The following is a 15,245-nucleotide window of genomic DNA, read 5'->3' as shown; positions in this document are numbered from 1 at the left end:
TGAAGACATGGGATCAGAAAAACCTCGGTCAGAAGCAGACATAGGAAAGCAAGTGCAAAGCAATGTAAACATTGCTGTTGAACCCTGGGTTAAGACAGGGCATGAAAGACTAGAATTCATAAGGGTCCCAGATGGAAAAGCAAGAGATAAGGAAACAAAAAATGTCTGAAAATTTATCTGTAGAAAAATCAGACTGAAACTTCCTGAAAGCCAAGAAAGAATCATGTATGCGAATTCAGGAATTACACAGCATCCAAAGGAGGTGGAATCCCAATAGACCTACCAGCAGCTGTATGATTCAAATCAACAAAGCTCACGAATATCACAGTGATTTAAAATGCACCTGGAGGAAACAACATAGTCACAAGGGAACCTCAAGAGGGGATTCAGCTGATATCTCGGCAGCAATATTGCAGGAGAGGGAGGAGTGCCAGGACACAGACCATATCCTGAATGGCCAAATGCTGCCACCTAGGGGAGCCTATGCCACATGACCGCCAGTCCTAATAACGGCAGAGCTAGAAAATTCCACAAACCGGCAAATCTTAAAAGAATTCAGCAGTTCAAAACTTATCCTACAAGAATGGTTGAGAAATCTACCCTGAATAGAAAAGCAGCAAGATGAAATGGAAAGAAGAAACCATTATTGGAAATGCAAGAAGAGCATGAGTGGCAAAGAAGAAACAAGAAGGCAAGGAGGACATCAAAACCCTAAAGATGGGAGAGGGAAGCAGGAAATCATAGGTGATTGGAAGCACTCTCTTAAGTGAATCAGCTTATTTGACTCTCTGTTTCAAGCTTAAGGAGAGATGCATGGCCTGTCGTGTTTGCAATACAAGCGAGAAGCAGACCAACAAAGAATCAAACCAACAAACAAACACCAAAATGGTACGGTTGGCTGATATTTACCAAGGGAACCATGATTATTCAAAAGAAAATACTTAAGGTGATGTCAAGGATCATTCAGCATGCATCGACCCATTATCGCGGCTTGCATGTACTCAGCACACTTGTATTCGGAGGCGTGCATTCATATTCGTAAATTTTGATTCATAAGAACATATCGTGACCTAACCCTAATGCCGATTTGGAATCAAATGGATTCCTAGTCCGTGATGTAGACTTGTATGTCTTCCAACAGGATGAAGGAATGCCATATTCTAGGCTACGTAGAGAAGAATTGTAAGAAGCCTATAACAAAGGCAAGTAGCTCTGCCAAAGTGTACTAAGAGCAAAAGAGACTGACAGCAAAGTGCACATTGGGGTTGGTTTCATTTCTTGGAATTTCAGCCCCCATGAAACCAATGGATCCATGTCCTGAGAGTGCGGGTGTTTCAGCAGAAATCAGGCGACGCATATGTATTCCGGGTGTACGGATATTAGAGGAACATAAGTCTCCTTTAGTGGGTCTCTGTGTACTGTGAACTGTTAGAAGTTTAAAGACGTGTGAAACCATCAACTGAAAAGGGACACACTTCCCTCCATTGGTACTGTGCATAGAGATCTGAACAAAAGGAAAGAGGGAAGAAGAAAGGCCCATGGGACGCTAGTGGGTAGAATCACATTTACCTTAGGAACTTCTCGTCGGATGCAGCCCCTCCCCCAACACTGACAAGATGCAGCAGCCATTGGGGATGGCAGTTAGCGGTTGGATTCCAGGTGGAATGTTGGTGTGTACCGCGAGGCTTGTTGTGGCTGTTGGATCCTAGGTAACCGGGCAGAGTTCTGTGGGTGGATCAGTGTGATGGAGGGGCTGCCACCCTCTGTGGAGCTTGGCTTAGGTGTTTGGTCCGGGAAGCTGTGTAAGTTCGAGATACTGCTGCTGCCCAAAGACCTGAGGTCACAGGTCAGTTTCCAGAACCTGAAAGGGCAGACAGTGGAAGATCTGCCTGTCATCAGCTTACTGGTGAGGCTCCGAGGTACTTTCAGACTTGCCCAGTCCTGGTGAAGTCAACTTTAGGGGAGACACGAAGAGAAGCTGGCCGAAAAGCTGGCTGAACGGATTGAGGAGAGATGCGAACACATGGATGAGAGATGTTCTGCTACAATGGAGAATACTGGCGTGGAGACAGCTGTAGAGGATACCAGGCTCAAAAGACATTCATGAGACATATTGAACCTCGCTGATACTGGCAGAAACATACAGAGTGCCAACGTGGACTTGAGGAAGTTCCTCAATTCTCTTCTCCAAGAACGGGTCCAAGGTCCCTGACGTCTGCAAGAGAAGAGATGGCAGAGATGATCAAAACGCTCCTGTTCTTGGAAGAGGTCATGGGAATCCACACTTCCCAAGGGGCCTTCCCAAGCCATTCAGACCAGAATTCACCAAGCCCAGGTAAGCCTTTTCCCAGGTTTGGGCCTAGCTAGCAAGCACTTGCCTTCCCTCCCCTCCACACAGGCATCCATTTTGAAGGATCAGTAGCTGAGCTGCAATGAAGCCATTACGAGTAAAACAAGCCCCTCCTAGAATCAGAGTTCCTCCAGCTTCACACTCTGTGAACAACAGTGAACTCCTTAAAGGTCCAATAAACTTGGCTGAAATAGATAGGAATTGAATACTTAGCTCACACCTAGAAACGATGGCCTTCCGCTAGATTCAGCAAATGTTGTGCTTATGTCTTCCCTGGGGTGAAGGGAGTGTGGTAAGAGAGGGGAATCTGACTGAACTTGAATCTGTATTAGGCCTCAATTTTTCAAGACAGTATAGGTAAATAGTACAAGTCAGAAAGAGAACTGTACTGTAAAAGTCGCCAATGATATAAAAGACACAGCTTATGTGGATCGTCTTTCACTTGAGTCAAGCCCCCGTGGGCACTATATCATGCGGGTGCAGACTTGGTTGCGTTAAATGGCTTTACCCAACATGATCGGATGATTAAGCGTTCTCATCACTGATAGAAGAACACCTGGTTCTCCATAGACTAGCATAATTGCAGCAGGGTTCTCCTAGCTAGAATGCCTCTAGGTGCTTTTGGATTCAAACCTAAATGTATATATTTGGTTTCTTTCCTCTTGTATTTTCCTAGAGAGGGATGTTACCCCTTGAAATGCCAATATTGGCCAGTAGGTGTCATTGGGAGTAAAGGGCACCAATGCACAAGTGTATCCAAGTTTGGGGGTTATTTCAAGTTTCCAATAGTTATTTCATGGTTGCTGTTGGTTTCGGAGGCTTCAACCGTAAAGAGCCGACATGAACCCTTTAACAGTTTGGACTGCCAATTTGCATTCTATCTGTCTAGGTTTTCCGTCGAGCTGACAAAATGTTACCAAAATTGACAAGTCTGGCTTCTAGGTCGATTGAGTGTGTTTCAAAAAATAACTTCATTTTCGTATAACTCCCAAAACATGTAAATGAATTCTTTTAAACTTCTTAAAGACTGCAAATGAGATATCAACACAATGTCAAAACAGGTGTATTCGGACCATCCCTCCCACCACGGCTGTATAGAAACAAAGAGCTAAGCAAATATCACATTTCTGTGAAATGTATCTGGATAGTGTTGATTCATCGATGCCCAGTTGGCAGAGAAGAAGTGCAACCTGCACTCACTCGCTCCCATGAACAGAGCAATGGAAACATCCACTCACCCAGCCCTTGGCACAGGACACTTGCCGAAGAGAGGTCTGTTACTTCCAAAGACAGGATGAGGCCTCAGGACACCTGGAAGCAGGAGAAGGCAAAGCAGGAAATGGAATCCAGTGAGGGTCTGACCCCTGGTGATGGAGCAACAAGGGTGAAACTCTGTTTAACTTGGACGCACACTCTCAAGCGGACAGGAGACATGGGATAGAAGGTGATGTGCTGAGATTTACAAGAGTGCACAGCAGATGCTTGGCTGACAGAACTCAAAGAAACCAGCGCAAAATATCCCCACAGTTGATTCGGAGACCAAGATCCCAGCTGCCACATTTGAGGTAGCAGAGGCAACGTTCTGTGAGGGATAGGGCTACGAATGATGGCACACGCTGAGTCTCAGGGATCTGGAGTGCATTGTGGGATGTGGTGGGTCGAATCAAGAGAGCAAACCAAAATGTGTACCAATGATAAAGCATCAAAACTGGTCACGTGGTTGAGATTACCAATATGTCCCATGGCCACACCCAGTGCATCTGCAGGACCAGGGACCAATTGGGCATTTTGCCAATAGAGCACGTGTGGGGCTGAATCAGAGATATCGTTCACCTGGTCTGAGGGATCCAGGGGGCCTTGGTTTTGAAATCAGAATGAAAAGACTTAGGATCTGCTACATTCATAACCTGGGCTGGGATTATGGTTTGGTTTGAGGCACAGGATGCGCAACAGCTGTGTGGTTGCCTTCGTGCACCCGTGCCACAAGGATGAGAGGACAAGGAAGAGTGGTCCAAGTCCACAGCGTTAGAAGAGGAAGCATTACCTACAGCATTATCTCCCTAAAGCGGATGCTACATTTTGGATGGCACCAGCACGGTACGGCACCGAGGACACCAAGGTAGGTCTGCGGGATCATTCCAGCAGGCCCTGATATGTGACATCCATAGATATGCTTCCACTGGTGTTTCTGTAGACAGAGAAGCTCTGAGAAGAACTGCTTTCATTGGGACATTCCCGTGGAACTACAAAGCACAAGCGCACTCTCAGTTTGCTGTTTTGGAAACACTCCAAAATGACATAGAGCAGAATGCAGAGCTGAGAACCTTTAAAAGCTTCATTTCCACAAGAGGAAGTGTCCTGCGCACTTTCAGAATTGTGAGATAAGCATTATCAAAATGAAGTTATGCAAATCGAAATAGTATTGGTTTTTCATCAAAACTAATGCAACAACAGCAATTGGAGATATACCAGACAACACACACAGGAACACGATATGGCATCAATGTCTAGGAGAAATTGTCCGCACAGAAATCCCATGGAATTGCGTAGAGCCAAAAGTCTAAAATTTTCACTTAACAAAGCCCTAGAAGTCCACATTACATACCTGATATTACCTGAGCAGTAGAGGTGAAGAAGTACAGTAAAAGAAACAGGAAGTACCATTTTCAGTTCCAAAGATATTGAAGGCCCAAAAGATAAGCTTTCAAACAACTAGACTGCAAAACGCTATCCAGACCATGTGTTGAAAATGGAGGTCAGGAAATCACTGAAAAACAACAGTGTCTCAGAATCACATAAGGCAGAATACCGGAAAAGGGGAAGAGAAAGTCTAAAGACGAGCCAAAAAATATCAGGAAACTCAATGGATGTGATAATATCAGGGCTAAAATTTAGTCGTAAGCAGACTAGATAATGCAGAGGGACGCGTGAATGACTGTGAAGACATGGGATCAGAAAAACCTCGGTCAGAAGCAGACATAGGAAAGCAAGTGCAAAGCAATGTAAACATTGCTGTTGAACCCTGGGTTAAGACAGGGCATGAAAGACTAGAATTCATAAGGGTCCCAGATGGAAAAGCAAGAGATAAGGAAACAAAAAATGTCTGAAAATTTATCTGTAGAAAAATCAGACTGAAACTTCCTGAAAGCCAAGAAAGAATCATGTATGCGAATTCAGGAATTACACAGCATCCAAAGGAGGTGGAATCCCAATAGACCTACCAGCAGCTGTATGATTCAAATCAACAAAGCTCACGAATATCACAGTGATTTAAAATGCACCTGGAGGAAACAACATAGACACAAGGGAACCTCAAGAGGGGATTCAGCTGATATCTCGGCAGCAATATTGCAGGAGAGGGAGGAGTGCCAGGACACAGACCATATCCTGAATGGCCAAATGCTGCCACCTAGGGGAGCCTATGCCACATGACCGCCAGTCCTAATAACGGCAGAGCTAGAAATTTCCACAAACCGGCAAATCTTAAAGGAATTCAGCAGTTCAAAACTTATCCTACAAGAATGGTTGAGAAATCTACCCTGAATAGAAAAGCAGCAAGATGAAATGGAAAGAAGAAACCATTATTGGAAATGCAAGAAGAGCATGAGTGGCAAAGAAGAAACAAGAAGAAGGCAAGGAGGACATCAAAACCCTAGAGATGGGAGAGGGAAGCAGGAAATCATAGGTGATTGGAAGCACTCTCTTAAGTGAATCAGCTTATTTGACTCTCTGTTTCAAGCTTAAGGAGAGATGCATGGCCTGTCGTGTTTGCAATACAAGCGAGAAGCAGACCAACAAAGAATCAAACCAACAAACAAACACCAAAATGGTACGGTTGGCTGATATTTACCAAGGGAACCATGATTATTCAAAAGAAAATACTTAAGGTGATGTCAAGGATCATTCAGCATGCATCGACCCATTATCGCGGCTTGCATGTACTCAGCACACTTGTATTCGGAGGCGTGCATTCATATTCGTAAATTTTGATTCATAAGAACATATCGTGACCTAACCCTAATGCCGATTTGGAATCAAATGGATTCCTACTCCGTGATGTAGACTTGTATGTCTTCCAACAGGATGAAGGAATGCCATATTCTAGGCTACGTAGAGAAGAATTGTAAGAAGCCTATAACAAAGGCAAGTAGCTCTGCCAAAGTGTACTAAGAGCAAAAGAGACTGACAGCAAAGTGCACATTGGGGTTGGTTTCATTTCTTGGAATTTCAGCCCCCATGAAACCAATGGATCCATGTCCTGAGAGTGCGGGTGTTTCAGCAGAAATCAGGCGACGCATATGTATTCCGGGTGTATGGATATTAGAGGAACATAAGTCTCCTTTAGTGGGTCTCTGTGTACTGTGAACTGTTAGAAAGTTTAAAGACGTGTGAAACCATCAACTGAAAAGGGACACACTTCCCTCCATTGGTACTGTGCATAGAGATCTGAACAAAAGGAAAGAGGGAAGAAGAAAGGCCCATGGGACGCTAGTGGGTAGAATCACATTTACCTTAGGAACTTCTCGTCGGATGCAGCCCCTCCCCCAACACTGACAAGATGCAGCAGCCATTGGGGATGGCAGTTAGCGGTTGGATTCCAGGTGGAATGTTGGTGTGTACCGCGAGGCTTGTTGTGGCTGTTGGATCCTAGGTAACCGGGCAGAGTTCTGTGGGTGGATCAGTGTGATGGAGGGGCTGCCGCCCTCTGTGGAGCTTGGCTTAGGTGTTTGGTCCGGGAAGCTGTGTAAGTTCGAGATACTGCTGCTGCCCAAAGACCTGAGGTCACAGGTCAGTTTCCAGAACCTGAAAGGGCAGACAGTGGAAGATCTGCCTGTCATCAGCTTACTGGTGAGGCTCCGAGGTACTTTCAGACTTGCCCAGTCCTGGTGAAGTCAACTTTAGGGGAGACACGAAGAGAAGCTGGCCGAAAAGCTGGCTGAACGGATTGAGGAGAGATGCGAACACATGGATGAGAGATGTTCTGCTACAATGGAGAATACTGGCGTGGAGACAGCTGTAGAGGATACCAGGCTCAAAAGACATTCATGAGACATATTGAACCTCACTGATACTGGCAGAAACATACGGAGTGCCAACGTGGACTTGAGGAAGTTCCTCAATTCTCTTCTCCATGAACGGGTCCAAGGACCCTGACGTCTGCAAGAGAAGAGATGGCAGAGATGATCAAAACGCTCCTGTTCCTGGAAGAGGTCATGGGAATCCACACTTCCCAAGGGGCCTTCCCAAGCCATTCAGACCAGAATTCACCAAGCCCAGGTAAGCCTTTTCCCAGGTTTGGGCCTAGCTAGCAAGCACTTGCCTTCCCTCCCCTCCACACAGGCATCCATTTTGAAGGATCAGTAGCTGAGCTGCAATGAAGCCATTACGAGTAAAACAAGCCCCTCCTAGAATCAGAGTTCCTCCAGCTTCACACTCTGTGAACAACAGTGAACTCCTTAAAGGTCCAATAAACTTGGCTGAAATAGATAGGAATTGAATACTTAGCTCACACCTAGAAACGATGGCCTTCCGCTAGATTCAGCAAATGTTGTGTTTATGTCTTCCCTGGGGTGAAGGGAGTGTGGTAAGAGAGGGGAATCTGACTGAACTTGAATCTGTATTAGGCCTCAATTTTTCAAGACAGTATAGGTAAATAGTACAAGTCAGAAAGAGAACTGTACTGTAAAAGTCGCCAATGATATAAAAGACACAGCTTATGTGGATCGTCTTTCACTTGAGTCAAGCCCCCGTGGGCACTATATCATGCGGGTGCAGACTTGGTTGCGTTAAATGGCTTTACCCAACATGATCGGATGATTAAGCGTTCTCATCACTGATAGAAGAACACCTGGTTCTCCATAGACTAGCATAATTGCAGCAGGGTTCTCCTAGCTAGAATGCCTCTAGGTGCTTTTGGATTCAAACCTAAATGTATATATTTGGTTTCTTTCCTCTTGTATTTTCCTAGAGAGGGATGTTACCCCTTGAAATGCCAATATTGGCCAGTAGGTGTCATTGGGAGTAAAGGGCACCAATGCACAAGTGTATCCAAGTTTGGGGGTTATTTCAAGTTTCCAATAGTTATTTCATGGTTCCTGTTGGTTTCGGAGGCTTCAACCGTAAAGAGCCGACATGAACCCTTTAACAGTTTGGACTGCCAATTTGCATTCTATCTGTCTAGGTTTTCCGTCGAGCTGACAAAATGTTACCAAAATTGACAAGTCTGGCTTCTAGGTCGATTGAGTGTGTTTCAAAAAATAACTTCATTTTCGTATAACTCCCAAAACATGTAAATGAATTCTTTTAAACTTCTTAAAGACTGCAAATGAGATATCAACACAATGTCAAAACAGGTGTATTCGGACCATCCCTCCCACCACGGCTGTATAGAAACAAAGAGCTAAGCAAATATCACATTTCTGTGAAATGTATCTGGATAGTGTTGATTCATCGATGCCCAGTTGGCAGAGAAGAAGTGCAACCTGCACTCACTCGCTCCCATGAACAGAGCAATGGAAACATCCACTCACCCAGCCCTTGGCACAGGACACTTGCCGAAGAGAGGTCTGTTACTTCCAAAGACAGGATGAGGCCTCAGGACACCTGGAAGCAGGAGAAGGCAAAGCAGGAAATGGAATCCAGTGAGGGTCTGACCCCTGGTGATGGAGCAACAAGGGTGAAACTCTGTTTAACTTGGACGCACACTCTCAAGCGGACAGGAGACATGGGATAGAAGGTGATGTGCTGAGATTTACAAGAGTGCACAGCAGATGCTTGGCTGACAGAACTCAAAGAAACCAGCGCAAAATATCCCCACAGTTGATTCGGAGTCCAAGATCCCAGCTGCCACATTTGAGGTAGCAGAGGCAACGTTCTGTGAGGGATAGGGCTACGAATGATGGCACACGCTGAGTCTCAGGGATCTGGAGTGCATTGTGGGATGTGGTGGGTCGAATCAAGAGAGCAAACCAAAATGTGTACCAATGATAAAGCATCAAAACTGGTCACGTGGTTGAGATTACCAATATGTCCCATGGCCACACCCAGTGCATCTGCAGGACCAGGGACCAATTGGGCATTTTGCCAATAGAGCACGTGTGGGGCTGAATCAGAGATATCGTTCATCTGGTCTGAGGGATCCAGGGGGCCTTGGTTTTGAAATCAGAATGAAAAGCCTTAGGATCTGCTACATTCATAACCTGGGCTGGGATTATGGTTTGGTTTGAGGCACAGGATGCGCAACAGCTGTGTGGTTGCCTTCGTGCACCCGTGCCACAAGGATGAGAGGACAAGGAAGAGTGGTCCAAGTCCACAGCGTTAGAAGAGGAAGCATTACCTACAGCATTATCTCCCTAAAGCGGATGCTACATTTTGGATGGCACCAGCACGGTACGGCACCGAGGACACCAAGGTAGGTCTGCGGGATCATTCCAGCAGGCCCTGATATGTGACATCCATAGATATGCTTCCACTGGTGTTTCTGTAGACAGAGAAGCTCTGAGAAGAACTGCTTTCATTGGGACATTCCCGTGGAACTACAAAGCACAAGCGCACTCTCAGTTTGCTGTTTTGGAAACACTCCAAAATGACATAGAGCAGAATGCAGAGCTGAGAACCTTTAAAAGCTTCATTTCCACAAGAGGAAGTGTCCTGCGCACTTTCAGAATTGTGAGATAAGCATTATCAAAATGAAGTTATGCAAATCGAAATAGTATTGGTTTTTCATCAAAACTAATGCAACAACAGCAATTGGAGATATACCAGACAACACACACAGGAACACGATATGGCATCAATGTCTAGGAGAAATTGTCCGCACAGAAATCCCATGGAATTGCGTAGAGCCAAAAGTCTAAAATTTTCACTTAACAAAGCCCTAGAAGTCCACATTACATACCTGATATTACCTGAGCAGTAGAGGTGAAGAAGTACAGTAAAAGAAACAGGAAGTACCATTTTCAGTTCCAAAGATATTGAAGGCCCAAAAGATAAGCTTTCAAACAACTAGACTGCAAAACGCTATCCAGACCATGTGTTGAAAATGGAGGTCAGGAAATCACTGAAAAACAACAGTGTCTCAGAATCACATAAGGCAGAATACCGGAAAAGGGGAAGAGAAAGTCTAAAGACGAGCCAAAAAATATCAGGAAACTCAATGGATGTGATAATATCAGGGCTAAAATTTAGTCGTAAGCAGACTAGATAATGCAGAGGGACGCGTGAATGACTGTGAAGACATGGGATCAGAAAAACCTCGGTCAGAAGCAGACATAGGAAAGCAAGTGCAAAGCAATGTAAACATTGCTGTTGAACCCTGGGTTAAGACAGGGCATGAAAGACTAGAATTCATAAGGGTCCCAGATGGAAAAGCAAGAGATAAGGAAACAAAAAATGTCTGAAAATTTATCTGTAGAAAAATCAGACTGAAACTTCCTGAAAGCCAAGAAAGAATCATGTATGCGAATTCAGGAATTACACAGCATCCAAAGGAGGTGGAATCCCAATAGACCTACCAGCAGCTGTATGATTCAAATCAACAAAGCTCACGAATATCACAGTGATTTAAAATGCACCTGGAGGAAACAACATAGTCACAAGGGAACCTCAAGCGGGGATTCAGCTGATATCTCGGCAGCAATATTGCAGGAGAGGGAGGAGTGCCAGGACACAGACCATATCCTGAATGGCCAAATGCTGCCACCTAGGGGAGCCTATGCCACATGACCGCCAGTCCTAATAACGGCAGAGCTAGAAATTTCCACAAACCGGCAAATCTTAAAGGAATTCAGCAGTTCAAAACTTATCCTACAAGAATGGTTGAGAAATCTACCCTGAATAGAAAAGCAGCAAGATGAAATGGAAAGAAGAAACCATTATTGGAAATGCAAGAAGAGCATGAGTGGCAAAGAAGAAACAAGAAGAAGGCAAGGAGGACATCAAAACCCTAGAGATGGGAGAGGGAAGCAGGAAATCATAGGTGATTGGAAGCACTCTCTTAAGTGAATCAGCTTATTTGACTCTCTGTTTCAAGCTTAAGGAGAGATGCATGGCCTGTCGTGTTTGCAATACAAGCGAGAAGCAGACCAACAAAGAATCAAACCAACAAACAAACACCAAAATGGTACGGTTGGCTGATATTTACCAAGGGAACCATGATTATTCAAAAGAAAATACTTAAGGTGATGTCAAGGATCATTCAGCATGCATCGACCCATTATCGCGGCTTGCATGTACTCAGCACACTTGTATTCGGAGGCGTGCATTCATATTCGTAAATTTTGATTCATAAGAACATATCGTGACCTAACCCTAATGCCGATTTGGAATCAAATGGATTCCTAGTCCGTGATGTAGACTTGTATGTCTTCCAACAGGATGAAGGAATGCCATATTCTAGGCTACGTAGAGAAGAATTGTAAGAAGCCTATAACAAAGGCAAGTAGCTCTGCCATAGTGTACTAAGAGCAAAAGAGACTGACAGCAAAGTGCACATTGGGGTTGGTTTCATTTCTTGGAATTTCAGCCCCCATGAAACCAATGGATCCATGTCCTGAGAGTGCGGGTGTTTCAGCAGAAATCAGGCGACGCATATGTATTCCGGGTGTACGGATATTAGAGGAACATAAGTCTCCTTTAGTGGGTCTCTGTGTACTGTGAACTGTTAGAAAGTTTAAAGACGTGTGAAACCATCAACTGAAAAGGGACACACTTCCCTCCATTGGTACTGTGCATAGAGATCTGAACAAAAGGAAAGAGGGAAGAAGAAAGGCCCATGGGACGCTAGTGGGTAGAATCACATTTACCTTAGGAACTTCTCGTCGGATGCAGCCCCTCCCCCAACACTGACAAGATGCAGCAGCCATTGGGGATGGCAGTTAGCGGTTGGATTCCAGGTGGAATGTTGGTGTGTACCGCGAGGCTTGTTGTGGCTGTTGGATCCTAGGTAACCGGGCAGAGTTCTGTGGGTGGATCAGTGTGATGGAGGGGCTGCCGCCCTCTGTGGAGCTTGGCTTAGGTGTTTGGTCCGGGAAGCTGTGTAAGTTCGAGATACTGCTGCTGCCCAAAGACCTGAGGTCACAGGTCAGTTTCCAGAACCTGAAAGGGCAGACAGTGGAAGATCTGCCTGTCATCAGCTTACTGGTGAGGCTCCGAGGTACTTTCAGACTTGCCCAGTCCTGGTGAAGTCAACTTTAGGGGAGACACGAAGAGAAGCTGGCCGAAAAGCTGGCTGAACGGATTGAGGAGAGATGCGAACACATGGATGAGAGATGTTCTGCTACAATGGAGAATACTGGCGTGGAGACAGCTGTAGAGGATACCAGGCTCAAAAGACATTCATGAGACATATTGAACCTCACTGATACTGGCAGAAACATACGGAGTGCCAACGTGGACTTGAGGAAGTTCCTCAATTCTCTTCTCCATGAACGGGTCCAAGGACCCTGACGTCTGCAAGAGAAGAGATGGCAGAGATGATCAAAACGCTCCTGTTCCTGGAAGAGGTCATGGGAATCCACACTTCCCAAGGGGCCTTCCCAAGCCATTCAGACCAGAATTCACCAAGCCCAGGTAAGCCTTTTCCCAGGTTTGGGCCTAGCTAGCAAGCACTTGCCTTCCCTCCCCTCCACACAGGCATCCATTTTGAAGGATCAGTAGCTGAGCTGCAATGAAGCCATTACGAGTAAAACAAGCCCCTCCTAGAATCAGAGTTCCTCCAGCTTCACACTCTGTGAACAACAGTGAACTCCTTAAAGGTCCAATAAACTTGGCTGAAATAGATAGGAATTGAATACTTAGCTCACACCTAGAAACGATGGCCTTCCGCTAGATTCAGCAAATGTTGTGTTTATGTCTTCCCTGGGGTGAAGGGAGTGTGGTAAGAGAGGGGAATCTGACTGAACTTGAATCTGTATTAGGCCTCAATTTTTCAAGACAGTATAGGTAAATAGTACAAGTCAGAAAGAGAACTGTACTGTAAAAGTCGCCAATGATATAAAAGACACAGCTTATGTGGATCGTCTTTCACTTGAGTCAAGCCCCCGTGGGCACTATATCATGCGGGTGCAGACTTGGTTGCGTTAAATGGCTTTACCCAACATGATCGGATGATTAAGCGTTCTCATCACTGATAGAAGAACACCTGGTTCTCCATAGACTAGCATAATTGCAGCAGGGTTCTCCTAGCTAGAATGCCTCTAGGTGCTTTTGGATTCAAACCTAAATGTATATATTTGGTTTCTTTCCTCTTGTATTTTCCTAGAGAGGGATGTTACCCCTTGAAATGCCAATATTGGCCAGTAGGTGTCATTGGGAGTAAAGGGCACCAATGCACAAGTGTATCCAAGTTTGGGGGTTATTTCAAGTTTCCAATAGTTATTTCATGGTTCCTGTTGGTTTCGGAGGCTTCAACCGTAAAGAGCCGACATGAACCCTTTAACAGTTTGGACTGCCAATTTGCATTCTATCTGTCTAGGTTTTCCGTCGAGCTGACAAAATGTTACCAAAATTGACAAGTCTGGCTTCTAGGTCGATTGAGTGTGTTTCAAAAAATAACTTCATTTTCGTATAACTCCCAAAACATGTAAATGAATTCTTTTAAACTTCTTAAAGACTGCAAATGAGATATCAACACAATGTCAAAACAGGTGTATTCGGACCATCCCTCCCACCACGGCTGTATAGAAACAAAGAGCTAAGCAAATATCACATTTCTGTGAAATGTATCTGGATAGTGTTGATTCATCGATGCCCAGTTGGCAGAGAAGAAGTGCAACCTGCACTCACTCGCTCCCATGAACAGAGCAATGGAAACATCCACTCACCCAGCCCTTGGCACAGGACACTTGCCGAAGAGAGGTCTGTTACTTCCAAAGACAGGATGAGGCCTCAGGACACCTGGAAGCAGGAGAAGGCAAAGCAGGAAATGGAATCCAGTGAGGGTCTGACCCCTGGTGATGGAGCAACAAGGGTGAAACTCTGTTTAACTTGGACGCACACTCTCAAGCGGACAGGAGACATGGGATAGAAGGTGATGTGCTGAGATTTACAAGAGTGCACAGCAGATGCTTGGCTGACAGAACTCAAAGAAACCAGCGCAAAATATCCCCACAGTTGATTCGGAGTCCAAGATCCCAGCTGCCACATTTGAGGTAGCAGAGGCAACGTTCTGTGAGGGATAGGGCTACGAATGATGGCACACGCTGAGTCTCAGGGATCTGGAGTGCATTGTGGGATGTGGTGGGTCGAATCAAGAGAGCAAACCAAAATGTGTACCAATGATAAAGCATCAAAACTGGTCACGTGGTTGAGATTACCAATATGTCCCATGGCCACACCCAGTGCATCTGCAGGACCAGGGACCAATTGGGCATTTTGCCAATAGAGCACGTGTGGGGCTGAATCAGAGATATCGTTCATCTGGTCTGAGGGATCCAGGGGGCCTTGGTTTTGAAATCAGAATGAAAAGCCTTAGGATCTGCTACATTCATAACCTGGGCTGGGATTATGGTTTGGTTTGAGGCACAGGATGCGCAACAGCTGTGTGGTTGCCTTCGTGCACCCGTGCCACAAGGATGAGAGGACAAGGAAGAGTGGTCCAAGTCCACAGCGTTAGAAGAGGAAGCATTACCTACAGCATTATCTCCCTAAAGCGGATGCTACATTTTGGATGGCACCAGCACGGTACGGCACCGAGGACACCAAGGTAGGTCTGCGGGATCATTCCAGCAGGCCCTGATATGTGACATCCATAGATATGCTTCCACTGGTGTTTCTGTAGACAGAGAAGCTCTGAGAAGAACTGCTTTCATTGGGACATTCCCGTGGAACTACAAAGCACAAGCGCACTCTCAGTTTGCTGTTTTGGAAACACTCCAAAATGACATAGAGCAGAATG

At 45.4% G+C, this 15,245-nt stretch overlaps 1 long non-coding RNA gene across 1 annotated transcript; it reads right to left on the bottom strand.

Annotated features, from left to right (window-relative positions):
• Window positions 1-2,021: 2,021 nt before the first annotated feature.
• On the bottom strand, window positions 2,022-6,988 carry LOC140695240 (uncharacterized). The gene is made up of 3 exons (XR_012070934.1): window positions 6,862-6,988; window positions 3,589-3,661; window positions 2,022-2,215 (listed from the first exon to the last, which is right to left on the bottom strand). It is a non-coding gene; the product is annotated as an uncharacterized lncRNA (long non-coding RNA).
• Window positions 6,989-15,245: the final 8,257 nt, after the last annotated feature.

The sequence above is a fragment of the Vicugna pacos genome, unplaced genomic scaffold, assembly GCF_048564905.1.
Source record: "Vicugna pacos unplaced genomic scaffold, VicPac4 scaffold_192, whole genome shotgun sequence".
Taxonomy (NCBI): domain Eukaryota; kingdom Metazoa; phylum Chordata; class Mammalia; order Artiodactyla; family Camelidae; genus Vicugna; species Vicugna pacos.
The sequence above is the reverse complement of the archived record's forward strand: the minus strand, read 5'-3'. Positions and strand labels throughout refer to the sequence as shown.